General features: G+C 41.0%; 1 protein-coding gene across 2 annotated transcripts in view; it reads left to right on the forward strand.

The window, feature by feature from the left end:
- Positions 1-2,386: 2,386 nt before the first annotated feature.
- The window catches only part of MPP7 (MAGUK p55 scaffold protein 7), a 241,481-nt gene continuing 223,066 nt past the window's right edge, over positions 2,387-20,801 (forward strand). Inside the window, exon 1 of one of the 2 annotated variants that reach the window (XM_046678620.1) lies at positions 2,387-2,573. The gene's annotated coding sequence lies outside the window, so the exon portion shown is untranslated. Of the gene's footprint in view, positions 2,574-19,498; positions 19,669-20,801 lie in introns of those variants that run through there. The other variant, XM_046678621.1, reaches the window with a different exon arrangement.

Consider the following 20,801-nt stretch of genomic DNA (forward strand, 5'->3'; position numbering starts at 1 on the left):
TTCTCTGGTGACTCTGAAAAAAGGGAAAAAAATGAATGATTTTCTTCCAACATGAGCAACTTAATGTTACCCCTGTCAGGAATCCACGCAATAAAACACAAACTTCTTACCATTGCCTACAAGGCCCAGCCTCCCCCTCTTGAACTGTCTGGGACCAACGCCCTTTTGCACCAGTCTAGCCACAGTGGTCCTCTCTCTCTTTCTCCAACACATCACTTTTCTTCCTCCTTCAGGGCCTTTGCCCTTGCTGTTTCCTCTTCAGGAATGCTACAGCCCTGGAATTTTCCATAGCTGGCATGTTCTCATTCAGGTGGCAACTCAAATCTTAGGGAGATTCTCCTAGAGCTTTTCTCCTTAGAGTCTTTCTCTATCCCTTTCTAAATTAAAGGAGTTCCCCCATCCCTCAGGTCACAGTTTCCTTTTCTTCTTTGCCCCTATCCCTTTCTGTAAGCGTATCTGTTTATTGGTCCATTATGGGTCTTCTCCTAATAATGAATAGCTCCCGGTCTGTCTTGTTCAAGACTATACTTAGTAGAGTGCTTAGTTCATTGAAGTAAGTAGTATTTGATGATTAATATTGATTACATGTTTGATGAGTAAATTAATAACCTTTGATATAAATTATTTAATCCCAAAGAAAGAATGTTAATGGCAGAATTTCAGGTATTATCGTGGAATTTTCGAGTTTTTTTTCCCAATTTGTTTATACTAGGCAATGCTAAGTCCCTCTTTTTTTTTTTCTTACAGGTTTAAACAGAATTAGACCTCAAAACTAAGTTATTTACTCAGACCACTCTGGAACATATACTTTCAAACTATCATTTAGGATTCCATTTATTACAAGGGTTCTGTAAAAAATTTGTTAGGTAAGAAGGTAACTGTCTTCCGAAGAGCTTGACCTCATTCTGAGGAAAAAAAGAGAGAAAAGAGGATTTGTGCTATTCTTTGTATCAGACTTCTTGTCCTTACTTCTTTTCAAGTTCATGTGTACCTTAACATTCCTTTCCTTCTTTAGGTTTGATTTTTGTCAATCTCCATTTTTTTCACCACTATGTAATTTATGGAGTTGTTGAGGGAATTGCTTCATTTCAAATAGCCTATTTCAGAACCTTATGGGAATTGCAAGAAGGACAGACGGAACAGTAAGGCAGCCAGCGAGGTTGAGCGAGCGTGGTCCCCAGGTGAGCTATGCTTCACCGCCTGCGAACTGGCTAGGATGGCAGGCAGCCTGACAGAGCTCAGATTACTTTAACTCCGGGTCATTGATCTTCACCTCCACTCCCACCTCCTCCCTCAGCTTTCACTTTTCAAAGTCTAAGTCACATCTTGAAGTGTTGTCACATTCCTTTCTTTCTTATAATTCCCTGCATTAGCTGAGTTTTCCAATTTATAACTTCTGAATTTCTTTCCGTAGCCTACTTTTTTGTTAAAGCTTTATTTATTTTGCACTTTGGATTCTAAATTCTTCCTGTCTGGGAGTTTCCCCATAAGTCTGTTTACAGTGCGATGCATTCTACACTATGTGTTGGATAAATAGTGGTTACTCAAGAAAGATTATTGGGCACGTCAGTCATATTTGTAAAGTTTTTTAAGAGGGCTGAACGTGGCTGATACCAGTACATATTTTTTTGATGGCTCTCGGATGTTGCGTATATTACTGTATTTTCTACTGTTGTGGAAGAATTAGTCCCTTGGATATCCTCAAAGTTTGCCTTTACCATTCTCTGCACTTTACTCATTTTCTTTTTAAAAAAATTTTGCCCCCAATTATAAAAGTAACGCATGCTCAATATGGAACACAGAAAGGTGATAAAAAAAAAGTCACGCATAACCTCGCCAGATTTCATTTCATGCCTTTTCTTTGCATATGACAATGTCCCTCTGAATCTCATGCAGCATTTTAGAAATACCCACGAGGTCTCTCTAAATCCAAGACACGGTTAAGATTAGACGTTATTCCCCAAGTTCACACGGAAATCGAAGAATCGCAGTAGGATAAGAAAGCTCGCTGCCGGCAAAGGAACCTGGGTGCCTGGGTTCTCTGCAGAGAGACTGCTTGTGGGTAAAACACACACAGCCTTTTCTGCAGCCACCTGGGAACGGAACGGGTGGGGGCGGAGCTTCCGATGATTGAGGGCAGGGGGAGAGCGCTGCAGCGCTGTCACCAATCAGGGCTTTGCTTTGTTTTCGCTCATCGACCAATGAGGGAGCTCTGAGGGCGAGGCTGCCTTCAACTCTGAGCCGCCTAGCCCTATCGCAGCCTATCAGAAGGCGCCTCTTACCAAGCGAGCGCGGCGCTCACGCCCCGCAGGCGTTGCGGCCCCGCCCTGCCCCGCCTCTCCGGCCTGGCCCCGCCCCTCCGAGGGAGGGGGTCGGGTCGGTTACTCGCTGGGCTGGAGGTGGGGGCCGGGCTCCCGCTGGGCTCGTGCGTTCTGCGCCCGCCGCGGCGGTGCCGAGCCCGCTGCCTCCTGATTGTCCTTTGCGGCGGCAGCGGTCGCAGCCTCCTTGCCTCCGGGCCCGGGGCTGCAGGCGCCAGAGTGAGCGCACGTCCCGCGGCCGGCTGCCCCGAGCAGGTAATGGGGCTCCCGGGCTGCAGCGCCCGTCCGAGCACCGGGCGCGGGGCGGGCGGTGGGTCGGCTCCCTTTGCTGCTCCCGCCGACGGCGGCCGAGCCGAGCGGGGCCGCGCCTCCCGGAGCCTCCTGCCCGCCTCGCGGCGCCTCCGCCCGGGAGCCCGCGGCTGCGGCGGCACCTTGCGGGGAGGTGGGGGCGGGGCCGGAGGGGGAAGGGCGCGGGCCGCTGCGGGCAGGACCCTTTGGGGACCCGGCAGGACTCAGGGGGAGGCGGCTGGGCCGGAGGAGGGCGGGAGGACCAGCAGGTGGAGGGAAAACCGCGGAGTTGAGTCAGAGTCAGCCTCCCGAGGAAAAGGACCTACTGCTAAGTAGCGATAAGCTGAGTGGATTTTTTTTTTTTTAAGCGAGGAACGCGTCTCTACTTGGGTGTTGTTAATTACACATTTTCTGGAGACAGGCGCTTTGCAGTGCGTTTCCACATTAATATTATTTACTTATTATTTATTGTTTTTTAAATTCAAAGTAGCCTTGTTTGGGGGCTTTTTCTTAAGTGACAGGTAGACCCAGCAGTGTGACTCACCTTTGTCTGGGCTGAAGTGGGTACGGTGCGATAGGAATGAGGGGGAGGAATGTTGATGAGGAATGCCTGTGCTGATTTGAAAGGACTGTGGGGGTGGGACCTTGTTTCTGTCACTCTGTCATGGGTGGGAGTAGAATTGGGCTTCTTTTTTCTAATTTTCTAAACATTAGCATTCAAGTAAAAAAAGCCTTTCTAAAACCGATCTCTGGGTTTTAGGTTTTGGAGATGCACCTGCAGTCATACTTTGCAGACAAGTCCTAGGCAATTAATTGCATAATTTGATTTGCTTACAAAGAAGCACCTTGAATTGCAGTTGCCTTTTCTTTGCGTGCTTGGTAACCCTTTTTTTCCATTCGTCTTTCGCTCACGAGTGAAATGAAGGTCACCGAGGCTTAGCAGTAATGGCACCGTGAGGGCTCTCGGAGCCGCGTTCTCCCCTTCCAGGTGCACCTCCTTTTAGATCTTTTAATTGCGAAGCTCATAGCTCCGCGTCAGTTTTAGTATCCTCCTACTCTCCCGAGGCAAGTAGTGCATAGCATACCCATTTTACAGGTATGTAAACTGAAAGCCTCAGAGATGAAAGGAATTCTGCCCCAGGTCACTTGACTCCTATGTGATTTTGTACCTGTAATGGATTTAATCTAGGATTAAGTCAGGATCTAGTGAGGTTCCCGCCATCGAGCAAGCTTGTGCATACAGATTTGATCACAGGCACGCGAGTCAGAGATGGAGGTGGTTATTTCCAAGTAAAGAAATATTCTTGTAGGTTTTTTTTTTTCTCCTAGGTCGCTAAGATAGTTTGAATTTCACCAGAAAGGTAGTTTTTCACACAGGCAAAACAAAACCTGCTGGTGCTATGCGAAAAATCTCTATTTTAAATTTTGGGAGGTTTTCCGAATTAGAAAACCTTATTTGTGTTTGCATCTCTAGCTTAGCAGTGGACTTCAGTACTGTTTTCTGAATAGAATTGAGCTAATTAATATGCATAAGGCAGATAAAAATGAGGTGTAATACATTGCGGTCATGACTTATAACTTTGTTTTGGGAAATTTTTACCATAAATTTCGTAGAAGTGTTGAAAATGTAAAATCAATTCTTCCTTACTTAGAATAACTCAGACAAGGGAGTTTAGGGGTTAATGGAGAGCAGGCTTAGAGAGGTAGTTGGGAGGAACCTTTGAATGATCTTAAGGCTTGGGGAACTCTAGAATTGTTTGGTTATGTTAAACTTATTAGTCCTCAGGAACATGGAAATATGTTATGGGTGACTGAATGGAACTCTTCTAATCATGAAGTCATCCCTTATTTTCATGGCAGATGCGTCAACAGATGCATGTCACCTGTACATTTTGACATAACTTTTTGTAAAGGGTGTAAGGCATCTCTTACAGAAGCCCTGTCTGTCTAGCACTGCTTTTTATTTATTTGTTCTTGCATTAATGCCTTTAATTTTTACCCTTCTGTCAAATTAAAATTTCTAGCACCCAAGCAAAAATTTCCATAAGGAAACCTTTATCATCTGTTAATATGTACAGAAAATGAGTCCTCTCTTTTGGTGAGCACGGTCCTCTTGCAATGTGGGAAATTGGAGGGAGATTTGGGCTGTTTGTGAAGTATTTTCTTGTGTTCTTACCTAGGGCTTTTAGCCCCAGCGGTTTTCAGGGTCTATGTTCTTTTTTGAAAAATTAATTACACTATTACACAACTTCCACTAGATGGTGCCCTGGGTGCTGCTTATGGGAGATTTCAATCATTTTTTTTTTTCTTATTAGAAGCGTTTCACTGACAATGATAGAAATGTACTGCAACTGTTTCTGTGGTAATTGCAGTTCAGACAGAATTGCAAGGAGTGATTTAAGTCACTGTTATTAAATGAGATTATTTGGAACGAAAGGGCAGGCTAAAGTGAAGGAAATTGTTAGTAATTTTAGAAATAACTTCTCCTGAAAAGCTCTCCAGTTCTCCCTGTTGTTAGGAACCCAGCCCAGAGTGCGGATTTATTGGTCCTTATTTATGTACACTTGAATGGTTTTTTCTTTTTTTAGTGGTTTGTATTTTGTTTAAATCTTATGAGAACTATGAGCTGTTTGAGCACAGTTTTGTGCTTTGCTTTTTTAGATTTCTGATTCTTTAAAAGTAGTAGAATAAAGTGGGTACATATAGCAAGATTATTCGATACCTACTATGAGCAAACACTTGTTAAAATTTTTTTTTTGTCATGTAAAACTTTTTTTTTTTCTTGAACACTTGCTTGATGAGTCTATTCTTTTACGAGAGCATGATTATCAGCCTGCTTCACTTATGAAAGAGAGGGGACCATTCCTTCTCTGATGGTGTTTGTTACTGATTGGATTGCTTGTTACCCATTGGTACAGAAGGGAGGTGAGGAAACAAGGCTGTTGCTTTGATGAAAATCCGTACCTGTTTTAGGTATAGAGATGGCAATGTTAATGGAGACCAATGATTAGTTAGGACACCTGCCATTTGAGAGATGTTTTGCAGAAAACACTGGACTTTTAAAAGCAGGATAAGAGCTTAAATGGAAAGGTCTTTGGGTGGTTGGCGTGCGTGTTTATTTCAGTTCCGCCCAGCTCTGGGTGGGGAGGAGAGCTCTGGTTCTCAGGGGATTTGATGGTGATTTGGGAAGGGTGGGGGAAATGAATAGGTGCCATTCCTTCTAGGAAGGTGGCTCCTGGCTGTGCTGCCAGCTCTTGGGAGAGCGTGGGTGTAGGAAGGTGGGTGGTTGTAAGTACCTAGGCAGATTAAAAAGCTGCCTGTTTGTGGGCTTCCCAGAGCTCTCTGCTCCTTTGATGACTTTAATCAAATCAAAAAGCATCTTCAGTCAGGTTTGTAGCTGTCTTGTGGTGCAGACTTGGGCTAGTTAACTCTTCAGTCTTCTGATTTATGTTTTTAATTTTTAAAATAAGTAGAATCCTGAACTTTATGAAATTAGTGACGAGTTTGCAATTGAATAGCTTAAAAGAGTTGCTTGGCATATGGTAGGTTCTCAAAATATGGTAGGTGCTTGAATGTAGTACTTACTTCTGATAGTCCGTCTTCCACTCCTTTTAGAAAAAGACTTTGCTAGAAATTAGGCAAACTTGATGCATGTTGAGCTGTATTGCTCAGATTGAGCACTTGGTTAGGGGAGGAAAGGAGGCTCCCGGTTTAAATATTTCTTTGAACAGAGATGGATCAGGCAGGATGCTGTGAAGAGCCATCTAGGTAAGGGGCAGAGAGAACTTGAGCACTTTTTCTGTGCTCGATAAAAGCGTCTGATTAGTTTTCGTCATGATAAAAACTTACTCTTTGAAAGACAGTATCTCTATGTGTGTACTTACAGCAATTTGAATCTTGAGAATCAAATATTTCTGAGCGTTGTAACTTCTTTTTTTAGCAATTGGAAGTTTGTTGAAGAAATGTAAAAATTTGGAGTTGAGCCAGAGTTAAAAAGGATTATGGAGCTATGGACTAAGGTTTATCAAGCTTCTACTGCTGATATTCAAAATATTTATTTCCTCTTCCTAATATGGCTTCTGATTGGACTTCTGAAGTTTCTCTTTGGACCTCTGTGCTCTTTTCATGTTTGGAATTTCACTCAGTTCCCAGTAAGGCCCATCAGAGCAGAGTTTTTTTCAGGTGGTCTAATCAGGGTCAGCTTAGGCATTTTGTCGGGTTTAGCGGGAGAGTTGCTGTGCTGTGGGCAATGAGGAAATGAATTAATATTATTCTGATTTATTTAGAGTCACTTTAAATAGGATCAAAATTTTACATTTTGGAATTTTCAAAATGGTGATGGTTTCACCTTTAACATATGTACATTAAGTCGAGTGTGAAAACTAAAGACCAGTGGTTCTCGAACTTCAGCTAGTCTCCGACTCAGCTGGAGAGCTTGTTAAAACTTGGGTTGCTGCACTCCATGCTCACAGTTTTTGATTCTATTTGCACTTCTAATACATTCCCAGGTAATGGTGATGCTGCTGGCCCAGGGGCCACGCTTCGAAAGCTGCTGAGAATATTCTGGGGGGAATTTAAGTGGAGTGCTTAGAAACACAGGTTTTGAGGTTTGAAAGACCTGGATTTGAACCCCTGCCCTACCACTTCCTAGTTCTTTGACTTCAGGCAAATTTCTTCTCTCTCTCTCTTCATTTCCGAAGCGGAAGTGATATATTATTATTTTGTTGTGAGTATTAAATGAGCTCAAATGGGGGTCAAAGCTTGTAGAACAGTGCCTGGCAGTTTGCAAGCGTGCGATAAATGTTGGCTTTTAATCATAAAAACCAATTCGTGTATGAAATAAACAGAATCCTGAATCTTAGAAATTTGAGGTATGCTCTTTAAGGACAGAAACTTTATTTTTATCCTCATTTCACCACACTGTGCTGTGGAAAAGATATATGAGTACTCAATTTCTATGTAACAAATGAGGGAAAAGTTTGTGGATCCTAGTAGTTTTCCAGAAATGTTTGTAAGAGACAGTATATTCATATTGGTGGTGCCTTTTTTTTTTTTTTTTTTCTAAAAAGGTTGAATTCTTTGGTCAAAATATGTTGGATTCTTGCTACAGTCGTTGTAGTCCACACGTTATATAACAGGAGTTGTAAAGGTCAATCCTGGGAGTTAAATGGCAGAAGTTCCTGAAAATCATCTTTAGAACAGTTTCAGCTGTAGTCTGTGACTTTGTCTTGTTGACCCCGAATGCAGTTCTTGGATTCTTCGCCCAGTTTGCTGAATGCCTGGTGAGTGTTCTTTCTGCAGATCTCTGAGAGCCACTTCTCTCTGGTGATCCTCTGAAGTCGCACCCCGCCTTCCAATTACTTCCTGTCACAACCACCCATTTTAATTCTGTTGTAGCTGTTGTCACACTCTTATCACTTTATTTACTTTTTATTGTTGCCTTCACTAGAATATGAACTCTGTGAGGGCAAGGACCTAGTCTTTGCTGATGTGTCCCCAACCTGGGGCACAGTACCTGCTTTACAGGCACTTAATGCATACTGGTTCGATGAAGGAATGAATGGATGAGATGGGGACTCTCTCCTTTGCTCCCTCCCCAAATCGGGTGTGCAGGCTGAAGTTAACGTTCAGATGGTGGCCCATTATTGATTGGTCTAGGCAAAGCCTCTCATTCTGTTGTATCTTTTCCCTTCGTCTCCTATCCCATTCATGTTCTCTCCCCACCATGGGACCCTCTCTCGGGCATATATGTAATTTCCTTAAGTATTATTATCTGGAATGTCAGATTATTATCTGGAATGGCTGGACTAATTTACACTGTCACCAGCTGCTGTCCCCACATTCTTGCTGGCACTTGATATTTTCTGACCTTATAATTTTTTCCAATCTGATGCAAGAGATGGAGCAATCTGGGCACAAAGTGATATGTGACTGTCCTTATTTGCAATTCTCTGATTACTAATGCAGTTGAGTAGCCTGTCATGTGCTTATTAGCTGTGTGAGTTTTCCGCTTTTGTGAATTGGTATTTATTCTTTGCCTCTTTTTGTATTAGATTTTCTTATCTTCCTCCCCACTTTTCTGCCCTAATTTACGGGAAGTTTTTTGGTATGTTCTAGATGTTAATCTTTTGGTGGATTTTAAATGGAGCAAATATCTTCTCTTAGTTTTTTATCTGTCAAGTTTTTTCTGTGAAATCCTTTATTGAACAGAATCTTTAATTTTATTATAGTTAGATCCATCCGTTTTTTCACTTTCTGGTCTTATTTAGGAAATATTTCTCCATTCTTAGTTATCAAAGGTATGTTTCTACAGTTTGTTCCAATTCCACAGTGGTTTTTGTTTTTATTTTCGTTACTACGACTTGTTTTTATATCTTGGTATCTAGAAGGGTGAGTTTAATTATTTAAGCCAGTGGTTTTCAACCCAGGCTTTACACTAGAATTAACTAGACAGTTTTTCAAAAACATGCCTCATTTACCCCAGATCAACTGAATTGTGTCTCTAGGGAGTGGATTCCAGTACTTTCTAAAACCTTCTCTGGTGATACTGATGCATAGCTGTAGTTGAAACCGTGTATCAAAGATGTGTATGTTTTTTCACTAGAGTTTAAAGTTTTTCTTCATAATGCTTTTATGTCTTTTTTGTTAGATAATTCCTAGATACTTCAGTTTTTGTTTCTGCCGTGAAGGACATTTTTTTTCCTATTGTATTCTCTATTCTGTTTTTTTCTTGTGGAGAAAATCCTATTGATATATATGTCTCTCTATCCTGATGTAAATCAATCAGCTAATCTAGCTATCTGTATATAATATATATTTTTTGGCAATCGTGCCGAACTCTTAATGTGTTTAATGGCTAGTTTTTCTTTTGGATGTTCCATGAACATGATTATTCCATCTTTAAATAATGGCCATTGGTGTTTTTCCTTCCAATTCTTATTACCTTACCCTTTGTATTTCCTCGCCTTATTGCGTTTGTCTAGACTTGTAGTGATGCGCTGAAGAGTAGCAGAGAAGTGGCCTCTTGATCACTTTAATACCTTAAAGGAAAGTAATCTTTGGTTTAGCCTTTAACTGGAAGATTTCAATTTTTAAATTGTATTTGACTTCATTTTTTTTTTTTTATTGTTGTGACTTCATTGGTCTAAAAAAATTGAGAAGCACAGAATTATCTTGCTGATTTTGTTAAGGCAACTGTCATAGATGGTATATATCTCTTAACCCTGAAAAGTTACAGTTGTGTGTACTGAGGTTTTTAAATTAAATATTTGAATTATTTTTATCAGACTTTTCCAAAGTAAGTTATGTGTAATGACTCTGGTTAGTTGAAAGCCATCATGTGTTTGGAAAAACAAAGTAGAAATTGTTATGTATCTTAAACTGTGTGAATTTTTAAAATTTATTGAAGTGTAACATATACCTAGAAAAATGCATATCCTATATGGATATACTAGGATATGCATATGTGCTAATGCATATATCCTAAGTGTGCAGCTCACTGAATTTTCACAAACCAAACACCTGGCGACACAAATAATCCATAATAAGTCTATAAATCAGAATTGGAGTGAGTTTATTATGAGCCAGCTTCGAGGACTGTAGACCAGGAGTGAACATTCCCAAGGAAGGAAGTGCTCCAAAGAAGTGGGGTGACAGAGTGGTTGTACACTGCCTTGGAACAAAGAACATACATCACATATCACAGGGATATCTCTTTTACTACAGTTACAATATGCTTTGCTGGCACAGCAGGTCAGTGGTCACAAGGTGAACACAGCTTATTGGTAATTAATCTTTAGTTTCTGAGAAGAAATGCTTATCCTTAAGGAAATGCCTACATGGGGGGAGGCTACATGCCTATCTTTGAGGGCATCATTCTTGGCTTTGGGACATTGTAAATGTTTAAAGCACATGTACAATGCATGCTCACCAGGCTGTGTCAGGCCTTTTTGGCCAAACAAGGTTAGGCTGAATTAGTTTTGAACCTAATGGCTTTCTCATATAGTCTAATATATCCTATTGCTTTTTATGTATTCATTGCACTCGTGAGTAACCAGCACTTAGGTGAAGAAAACAGAACATTAGCAGGACCCCAGAGGTGCCCTCCTACTCATTTCCTTGAACCTGACTTGTAACACTATAAAATAATACCGGTGGTAGTTATTAGTCCTGGTCTGTCTCTTGGCTCCTGCTGGGCTCCCACAGTTTGGTGTTTTGATCAAAGCGAAAATCAGTCATGTCCGAAAGCTCATTTGAACGAGCACAGCCTTGACCTAAGCTCCAGTCCTTGGAGCTGGGTTTTCAGACTTTTAGTTTCAGCACCACTTCACGCTCTTAAAATTAAGAACCGTTTTGTTTATGTGGGTTATATCTATCAGTATTTACTGTATTAGAAATGCAACCAGGAAATTTTAGAGTATTTATTAATTCATTAAAAAATAATAACCCCATCATATGTTAGCATAAATAACACTTCGTTATGAAAAATAACTTTATTAAAATAATTGAGAAGAGTGGCTTTGTTTTACATTTTTGCAACTCTTTCTAATGTCTGGCTTAGTAGAAGACAGCTGGATTTTCACATCTGTTTCTGTATTCAATCTGTTATGATTGGTTGTTTGGTTAAAATATATGAAGACAATCCAGCATCATACAGGCCTGCAGTTGGAAAAGAGGAGCATTGTAGTGTTTTTTTTAGATAATTGTGGATATTCTCTTAGATACTACTCCAAAACTCTGATGATTTCTTAAAATTTAGTTATAGATTGGAATCTGAACCTATGTCAACAAACTTTTCTCCCTCTATTACATTTAAATCTGTTGGTCTATCTTGTACTTTGAATCTTTTACCCATGCATGATTTGGAAAATATTGGTTCATGGAATTATATAAATCTTCCAAATATTGGCATGTTTTTTATGATACCATTTGAAAAAAAAGCACATTTGTTGAAATTGCCATTGATCCTGTCAGAAAAACCTTTAAGTATTGAGAAAGCTGTCATGTTCCTGGTGGCAGATATAATTTTTCCAAAAACCTAGTCTTTTGCTCGAAAACCCAAATTTTTATCATGGGCAACCAATATTTCAGGTGTTTTCCTTGAAGCAACCAGCTCACTTTGTTCATTTTTGAGAAAATGTCTACCAAATACCCAACTTTCAATACTTAGGTTGTCTTTCACTTGTTATTTATATAAGAATGATATTCTGTGGGGAATAAAAGAACTTCTAGTTCAGCTTGCAAATCAAACAATTGGCACAATTGCTTTTCTTTGAGATAATGTCATACTTCAGTGTATAGCACAAATTCCTGTATGTGCTTCCTATTTTATCACACAGAATATTAAAAAGATATGTATTCCAAGGTCAAGATTTCACACAATTGTTATTTTCAGTGTTTCATCAAGGGCATTCTTATGTGGAACTGGTGTTTTTTTCACTCATAGTGGTGGGGACTACAATGATTCCCTGTGCGGTTGGTGCCACTGCCTTGATCCATGTACCGTGCTGTAATGTCTTCAGTGCAAATGTCAGTACAGTGAAAATCGCAGATCACCTCTCAGCATTATGATAAAAGTAGTTTTGATGTCGTGGATATCCTGAAGGGCTCCTGAGGACCCGGGGTTCCATGGATCACTGTGAGAACAGCTGGCTGATAGCATCTCTTGCTGGTACAGTTGAGGGCCAGCTCCTCATACTCATCTGTCTTCCTGAGGTTGCTGAACAGGATCTGACTTCTTGTTCACTTATTCCTGAAGCTGTCTTCTTAGAAGTAGGGGCCTGCTACTTCTTGGCTCAGCCGTGCTGTATTTTTCCAAGTGAAAGAAAGTTTAGTACTAGGAAAGAAAATATTTCTGAGGTCATCAACTTCAGACCTGTATGAAGCTGTTAATTTTACTGTCTTATCACAGTAAATACATCTGTAAATATGCTAATACTTGGCTGACCTTCAACATCTTTTAAGATGAAAATTATCGCAAAGAGAACTTGAAGAAATGTCCTGTACATTTATCGAGAAATATTTATTTGGTAATGTCATCATCAAGAAGAATTATAACAGGTAGTAGCCTGTTGTAACGCTTTTAGTTTAATGTGAGGTTTAACACGTTCTTCTGTTCTTTACTTCCTGTAAGTAGGAATCAGATCTTAATTTGATTCAGTTTCTGTTTTCTGGCAAAGTTGCTTCGTAGATGATGGAGTGTACTTCTAGCTGGAGTCGAGCAGTGTTGACCGTCTCTTTCTTTCTGAGGTTCATGACCATTGATGATCATTGCCTAGATCCATTATTTTATTAGGGGTTTGCAAAATGGTGATATTTTCATTCTGTCTTCCTTTTTTGTTAGGATGTTTTTATAAACAGAGATTGTATTATTTGAGATGTAGTTAGTAAAGAAAAAGAAGGTTAAACGTTTGATTTTTTTTTTTGGTCTTCTTTTTCTCCCCAAAGCCCCCCAGTACGTAGTTGTATATTCTAGTTGTGAGTGCCTCTGTTTGTGCCATGTGGGATGCCACCTCAGCATGGCCAGATGAGCGGTACCATGTCCGCTTCCAGGATCCAAACCCGAGAAACCCTGGGCCGCTGAAGTGGAGAGTGTGAACTTAACCACTTGGCCACGGGGCTGGCCCCATGTTTGATTTTTTAAATCAGTTTTCAACATTATGAGATTATAGGATAAGTCTGTTCAGGATGAGTAAATTAAATTGGTCTGTCCATTGTTTTTCTTTGAAACACCAAGCTAAATTGCAATTTTTTTAGAGGTAAGTAAATCCAGAGGAAACTATTAATAGAAAAGTCCTTTTGTTATATTTTGAAAGCACATAATTCATTTGAAATTAAAAAATGATAGACACATCTTGATGCTATTAAAGGAATTGGAATTTTTTTTATTTGGAGGAAGATCAGCCCTGAGCTAACATCTGCTGCCCAAATTCTCCTCTTTTTGCCGAGGAAGACTGGCCCTGAGCTAACATCCATGCCCATCTTCCTCTACTTTATACGTAAGACGCCTGCCACAGCATGGCTTGACAAGTGGTGCATAGGTCTGCAGCCAGGATCTGAACTGATGAATTCCGGGCTGCTGAGGCAGAATGTGTGAACTTAACCACTGCACCACCGGTTGTTGAATTAAAACAAGATTTTTCTTGTCTCTAGAATAATGTATTTATTGCATGTAAGTATCCTTTCATGTATCTTATATTGTATTCTGAGAGCAGATTTGAAAATGTAGAAGGCATTCATGCCTTCAGGGTGCTCATAGGGTAATAAAATAGGTGAAAACTTGACCTTTATTATATAAATTTGTTGCTGGCATTCCCTGGGTTGAATGATAAACAGACAGAAGTTATATTTATTACAATATTTCACCCTCTTTAAAATTTGTAATGTGGGAAAATGGGTGATAGAAAATAAAGTTTTCTTTGGAAAAAAGAGAAGCAGTCGGTGAGACTGATTATGGAAGGGGCGAGTCAGACGGAACTAGTGTCTGTTGAGATTAGGGTGGGAAAAGGGCAGGCAGCGCCTTCAGTCTTAAGCTGCGGACTTGTGCCCTGATTTCCTGCTGTTGCTGACTGAGATTTCAAACAGGTCCTTCTCCTTCAGGCCAGGCCTGTTTTAAGCTGCTCCTTGCTCCCCGAATTCCTTCTCATAATTTGAGTGATTGCGAATGCACAATACTTAGACAACAAAAGGTTATATAAATATCTGTGTCCTTTTTTGAAACCGCTCCTGGGAACTGGTTAATAACCGTTGATCAGCACTAGGGTTCTTCATAACACTAGTTTTTCTGTACTCTTCCTCTCGTGTGTGTTTCAGAATGGTATCCTCTGTAAAGAACTTTCTTTCATTACTGATGTGCATACTGACTATTAAACTAATCATCAAGATCTGCTAAATTGTTTTCAGTTCAGTGTCTTACACTTCATAAATGCTAACTAAAATGACTTTGCCTTGGCTTCTGTTGTTCTAGGTGTTTCTAATCTCCAGATGGGTCTAGAACTGGGTAATTAACTTTACTCTTACTTTTGCATATGGAGCCTAAGATATCTCTAGGGACAGACTCAATGGTATGGCAAGACTGCTTATCAAAGTAGACATTTTTGGGGCTGGCCCTGTGGCATTGTGGTTAAGTTTGGCATGCTTCATATCAGTGCCCTGAGTTCTTGGCTTCAGATCCCAGGCATAGACCTACACGACTTGTCAGCTGTGCTCTGGTGGCGACTCACATATAAAGTGGAAGAAGATTGGCACAGATGTTAGCTCAGGGCTAATCTTCCTCAGCAAAAAAAAAAAAAAAAAAAAAAAGACATTTTCCCATCTGAGAATAATTTTGGACTTAATGAAAGCTTTGGAACACTTTAACAGATTGGGGCAGGCTTGGCATTGACAGATAATAGCTGCCGTGTATTGATCCTTTATTATAAGTCAGGCACTGTGCTAAGCCAGATCCCCTTAGATATTCATGCTTAATTCTTACAGCAGCCCTTTGAGCAGTGTCATTTTCATTTTACAAGTGAAAAAACCAAGTCATGGAGAAGTTAAATAATTTGTCCTGAGTCCTGTGACTAGGACGTGGTAAAGCCAGGATTCAAACCCAGGTTGCCCATTCTAAACATCAGAGACTAATGTGAGGCTATCATATGATTTGAATTCATATTGGAATTTTTCTCTTGTTTTATATAGCTTCAGTCTGTCTTTCTTTGGCTCCTTTTATTTTTTTATTGATGTCATACTAGTTTATAACATTGTGAAATTGCAGGTATACTTTATTGTTTGTCAGTCACCATATAAATGTGCCCCTTCACCCCTTATGCCCACTCCCCCACCCTCTTTCCCTCTGGTAACCACTAAACTGTTCTCTTTGTCTGTATATTTGTTTATCTTCCACGTATGACTGAAATCATGCGGTGTTTGTCTTTCTCTGTCTGGCTTATCTCACTAAACATAATACCCTCAAGGTCCATCGATGTTGTTGTAAATGGGATAATTTTGTCTTTTTTATTGCTGAGTAGTATTCCATTCCATATACACCACTTCTTCTTTATCCATTCATCAGTCAATGGGCACTTGCCTTGCTTCCACATCTTGGCTATTGTGAATAGTGCTGCAGTGAACACAGAGGTGCATAAGTCTCTTTTAACTGTTGATTTCAAGTTCTTTGGGTAAATACCAGTAGTGGGATAGCAGGGTCATACGGTATTTCTGTTTTTCTTTGGCTCCTTATCTTAATCTGGACAAGCATAGGTCTCACCTGCTTTGGCCACTGCTCTAAAGTGTTTCCTCTGAAGCTTACCCCTCCCTGACAGAAGTTTGCCCAGAAGAACCCTGAGGGCACTTCAAAGAGTAGCCCGCTTCAAGCATGAGATTGTTCTGAAGTTTTATGTTTGATCTAATTGACTCAAAATCACCTTCCATTGTGTAAAATTGACACTCCAGAAAGATGTGTCATTTTTATGCCCACCCTTGAACCTCCACGATATACCTCAGTTTGAGAAACAGGTCTGTAGGACTTGGCCGTGAGGCCACGATCAGATGTGGGGTTTGGAGAATTCACGGTGTTGGTATGGTGGGGGTCAGGTGGGAAGGACGTCGCTGACATAGTGCAGAGGGACAGTGGTGAGGGGCTGAACTGAGGCGTGGGGGTGCTGGGACGTGGATGGATTTAATAGAGATGTGGGCACTATGATGGGATAGATTTGATGACTGAATGTTGAGCTTAGTTTCCTACTTCTCGTACAGTTCAGTTTTTTCTTGGTTTCTGCCACTGGCTGTTCGTCTTGTCCTGTCCCATAACCATGGGAGTGTCTTCAATCCTTGACCCACTTATTCACGCTTCCACTTCCGTAGCTGTGTCTTTGCCCCTTGTCTTGGTTTCGGCTGTCCTTTCTGTATGAGTCACTTCCATACTGCCAGCGCCTTCGGTGAGCTCCCGTTCAGCGAGTCCACCTGAGCCCTCATGTGCTGAGGCCACTTAGCAGTTGCTCAGTGGTATCTTCTGGATGTTTGAATGTCTCAGAATTGGCATGTTTGACTTCACCCGCTCCTCCCTCTAAAACCAGCTGTAGTGTTTTTAGGTAGGACATAAATTGATAGGAAGAGAACATTTGCGAATCCACTGTAGATTAGGTTCAGATCTCTATTTTAATTAGCCATGGATACCGAACTTGCTGGAAGGTGGGCGGCACACTGGCTGGAACAGACGTCACGTAATGTGACATTCCTTTCTCTGGCCCCTTGGTTCCCAATGAGGCAAGCAGCTGCCCGTGATAATGTCAGGGATAACATCACGGTTCCAGTAGAATGGACGGGAACTATCTGTGTACTTCCTTTTAAAGGAATGTTCATAAACAGCAGGTTCTCCTAGTTTTTCAGCTAAACTTAGCTTCCTCAAGACCGAAAGCCTCCTTGTGAGAAGGAGGAGTTGATGTTCTTCTATGCAGTGACTGTGCCATCAGTCTTACAGTGTCCTGGAACTCTGTTTCCCCAACTCCCTTCTTTGTTTAATCGATGTTCATTGCCCTGGTTACTGAAAACCTTAATCTACCTTAATGGTTAAGAATGTGCACTGTAAAATGAGATAATTTTTTCTTTAAAACCACTTTTTCAGGGTATGATTGACATCCAAAAAGCTGGATGTGTTTAATGTATACAACTTTGTGAGTGTGGAGATGAGAGACACCTGTGAAACCGTCACCACAGCCTATGCCATAAACCTATTCATCACCTCCAAAAGTTTCCCCCGGCCCTCTGTATTTATTATTATTTATTTATTTATTTTGTGATAAGAATGCTTAACGTAAGATCTGTCCGCTTAGAAATTTTTAAGTGTACAATACAGCGTTGTTAACTGTAGGCACTATGCTGTGCATTAGCTCTTCAGGACTTCTTCATCTGTTATAACCAAAACTTTGTCCCCTTTGTCCTCCCAAGATCCCTCTCAGCCCCTGGCGACCACCATTCTACTCTCTGCCTCTGTGAGTTTGGCTATTTTCGATTCGTCGTGTAAGTAGTATCGTGTAGTGTTTATCCTTCTTTGGCTTTTTTCACTTTGCGTATTGTCCTCCAGGTTCATCCATGTTTTCTCTAATGGCCAGTTTTCTTTCTTTTTAAGGCTAAATAATAATCTAAGCAGTTTAGGATTCAGAATCCAGCTCTGCTCATTGCTGGTTTCATGAACTAAGGCAAATTATTTAATTTCTCTGACCCTCAGTTTTCTTACGTGACATAGGCCAATAATAGGACCTGCCTCTTATGATGGTAGGGAGAGTCAGATAACCCAGTAAAGCACTTAGTATAGTTTGTAGCACAAATCAGGGGTCAATAAATGGGAGTTCCTGTTCGTTACTAATTAACAATATTGTTAAGTGCCCTAAAAAGCTGTTTTTTTCCCATCTCGGCTATCCAGAGAGTGACCAGATGCTGTCATTTCGTCCTCTTCACAGTCTCATGCGTCATTTCTCTTTCTGTGTTACTGCTGCTGCCACTTAGATTGCATATTCACTGCCCCTGTCTAGAGTGCAGTAATCTGCTCTTAGCTGACATTCATCAGTCCACGTTACTCCCTGTGTCAGTGCAGAAGTGACCTTCCTTTTTAGAAGTGGCCATCGATTCTTTGACACTACCACACTGGGTCTAAATTACTCTATTTGACTTTCAAAGCCTATCATATTTAGCCCCATATGTGGTTATTTTCCATTACTCTTTTTTTACATACCCTCTACTCTAGTCAGACATAGGAATGTGTTCCAAGACATGCTTTTTTTTCTCTTGTCTGAATTGACATCCTGGATTGCTTCATGGGCACATGCCCATTTCTCTCATGGGACAGTTTTGACGCTGTTGTGTGACTTCCATCTGATGGCTGCTTTCCCTGGTCTGCGAGGATTAGAGCCCCGGTGGTCATGCCCTTCTCTTGGCTGGGCCCTCACCTGCCTTTAGAGGTCTGGATTCTAAGGAATTTCATTACTCCATTGCTATTAATTTAGAGTCAAGAGTACTAGAAATCACACCAGTCTCCTTTCTGCCTAAGCCCTGTTCAAAGGGAGTTTGTTCCCTGAGATGTGAACTCAGCATCACTGTGTTACTTCTTTGTATCTCAGTGTTCCTAAAACTGACAGGTGTCGAGCGGGTGCACAGTAATGTCTCCTTTTTATATATTTTTGTCCTCTTAGTTTCAGGGGCCTTGGCAGTTTATAAACTAAATCTCTTGTTGGTTAAAAAAAAGTAGAATACCAGGTGCATGAGCATGTGTCCTGCTTGTCCTTTTTGATCCCCACTGTCCTGGGAGTAGCCCGTGTCAGTCCTGCTGTTGGGGTTTGGGTGCAGTGGGGAAGCACAGCCCTCCTTAAGCTTTTGACCTGATCTAACTTCACATGTTCTTACCATGGCTCACGGCAGTAATAATAATTCTAAGGGATCGTTAAACCACAGTTGAGCCTTGAGTTTTCTTGAGTTTAGTGGTGGGGACGTTTTAAGACTAAGAAGTTGCGAGGAGGAGGAATTGATAGAGATGTCTTTGAGGGTAGGGACTTTGCCCTTATGTCCTTGTGCCCATCTGGTATAAATAATTATTGAGCGAATGTGTGGATTTCTTGAAGAGCATGCTGTGCATTTCTATAATGAGCAAGCGACTAGCCCCAAAGACTAAGTCAGAGGTTCACCTCTTGGGGAAAATGGAGTCACTGTGCTGTGGAATGTCGCTGCAGGTGGCTGGCTTTTGAGGACGAGGTTGGAAAGGGAATGGGGTTAATGATTGGCGTTGGGAGGGAAGATGTTGGATTTATTCAGAATTGTCTTTATTAGTTTCTTCCTTCCTGAATCTTCCTTCTAGCTTCCTTAGGAGCCCCAGAGGCTAGTGCTACTTCCTGTTGCAGCCACTGAGAACTTGCCCAGAGTTCAGGCCCACTCTATAGATTAATTTTGAGAGATCAAACCAGAGTTTAGATCTGCTAATTAGGCCGTTCTATTTCAAGAAATATGTGAGGAGTCCAAAATAGAAGTTGGCTGCTTGGTGAAGAAGTGAGCTTCACCCTGTTCACCCTGGAGTTCTTCAGCCAAGATATGTCAGGTATGTTCTGAGCGATGTTTTCATTAGGTGAGAGGCTTGGATTCTTTTCTTTTTCTCTTTTTAATAATTTGGGTAAAATTTTAGAGAGATTAAATGACAAAGAGAACACAATAAGCGCTGTATAACTTTCACCCCGAATTAACAGATGTTAACATTTTGGTGCATTTGTTTCAAATTTTTTTTGTATTTATTTATTTTTTTAAGATTGGCACCTGAGCTAACATCTGCTGCCAATCTTCTTTCTTTTGTTTTCTTTTTTTTCCTTCTCCCCAAAGCCTCTAGTACATAGTTGTATATTCTAGTTGTGAGTCCCTCTGGTTGTGGCATGTGGGACGCTGCCCGAGCATGGCCTGATGAGCGGTACCATGTCCGTGCCCAGCATCCGAACTGATGAAACCCTGAGCTGCCAAAGCAGAGCCTGTGAGCTTAACCACTCGGTCATGGGACAGCCCCTCAAATTTTTTATTTTATTTATTTATTTATTTTGATGAAGATTAGCCATGAGCTAACTGCTGCCAATCCTCCTCTTTTCGCTGAGGAAGACTGGCCCTGAGCCAACATCCATGCCCATCTTCCTCTACTTTATGTGTGGGACGCTCACCACAGCGTGGCGTGCCAAGCGGTGCCACGTCCTCACCCAGGATCCGAACCAGCGAACCGGGCCATTGAAGCTGAACATGCAAACTTAACTGCTGTGCCACTGGGCCGGCCCCAGCCCCTCAAATGGAAGAAATTAAACATTGTAGATAACACTGGAGTTTATTTTGTTCCTCTTCCCAGTTCTATCTCCCTTGCTTCCCCACAAGCAATTACTAATTTGAATTCGTGTGTAGCCTTCCATCTTTTTCTAAATGTGCTTTTATATATGGATGTTTCTGTATTTTTAAGGACATGTATGGTGTTAAGTGATCATTAACCTAAATGATGTAGTGCATGTTTCATTCTGTTACTTGCTTTAAAAAAAAATCTGTTTTGATAATATCTAGCCATGTGGGTGTAGAGACCAGATGACATTTTCAATTCTAATTTTTTGTATTGTCTGTAGATGTCTTCTTTATGTATCTAGTTGCTAATGTAAATCCATCATTGGTTCTTTGACATTTAATAAAAATCCATATTTGTTTGTATGCCTT

Source organism: Equus quagga, chromosome 12 (assembly GCF_021613505.1).
Source record: "Equus quagga isolate Etosha38 chromosome 12, UCLA_HA_Equagga_1.0, whole genome shotgun sequence".
NCBI lineage: Eukaryota > Metazoa > Chordata > Mammalia > Perissodactyla > Equidae > Equus > Equus quagga.